We start from the raw sequence: 1,146 nt of genomic DNA, 5'->3' as shown, positions 1-1,146 counted from the left end.
ACAATAATTCCTAGAATGAATGAGCTTATTGGATTTTCTAAAAATAATATTAAGATAATATACTAAATAGTGCTCTAGTTTGGTATTATTTTGTTGGATATTGCCTTACAAATAAGCAGTAAGAGGCTCTAAAATAAGTCCTAGGCTTATTATTATTCTTTGAATAAAGCCTTTCTCATGTTAAAAAAAAAAAAAACAACTGAAAGTAAATAAAAAGCACACTGACCGCTGGTGGACTTTTACTCTTCTCAATATATGTGAAAAGTTCATACAGAACCACTCCAAAGCTCCAAACATCTGAGGCCACAGAAAACTTGCTCTCTGTCAGTGATTCGGGAGCATACCTGTAATATATGCAGAGTATTTTTACAAGACAGTTACTTGATGTGCCAACTCTTGATATTACCTACAAATCATTGTATTTAAATAAAACAAGGTGTAGAGAAAAGAATTAACATAGCAGGCCTGAGGCTGCTCTACTCAGAAGGGCCTCTTTGCAATGTTAACATTTGGCTGGCACTCAGGAACTTGGATTTCAGGAGGGGTTCCACAATTCCCTAAAGGATAAGAGTGACTCACTGTGCCTAAACTGTACAAACAATAGGGTTTATGCTAACATCTATTTTTCTTCTGGGAGTCTGGGATTCTGGTATATACCAGGCAAAATGCCCTTATGTAACTAGTTCCAGTAAAAATCTTGGGCAGCCAGTCTCTAATCAGCTTCCCTGGTAACATTTTATATGTGTTGCCGCAAATCATTGCTGGCAGAATTAAGCATGTCCTACGTGACTTTACTGGGATAGGGCCCTTGGAAGCTTGTGCTTGGTTTCCTCCAGGATTTGTCCCATACACCTTTTCCCTTTGCTGATTTTGCTTTGTATTCTTTCCCTGTAATGAATCACTGTCACCAATATGACTATATGCTGTGTCCTGTGGAATCAACCCAGCAAATCCTTAAACCTCAGGGTGGTTGTGGGAACCTCTGACATACAAAGATAGCTAAAATCCAAAGAAATTTATTTTGATCTCTATAAGCAGCACCAGGGTTGCCCGCAAAGTACCTTCTAAGAACTGAAAAATAAGGTGCTCTTTGCAAGTTAAGCTTTAAATGAATCCAGATAAGTATCCTGGAGAAAAAATGGATTC

This window comes from Propithecus coquereli, unplaced genomic scaffold (genome assembly GCF_000956105.1).
Source record: "Propithecus coquereli isolate 6110/MARCELLA unplaced genomic scaffold, Pcoq_1.0 Scaffold403, whole genome shotgun sequence".
Lineage (NCBI taxonomy): Eukaryota > Metazoa > Chordata > Mammalia > Primates > Indriidae > Propithecus > Propithecus coquereli.
The sequence above is the reverse complement of the archived record's forward strand: the minus strand, read 5'-3'. Positions refer to the sequence as shown.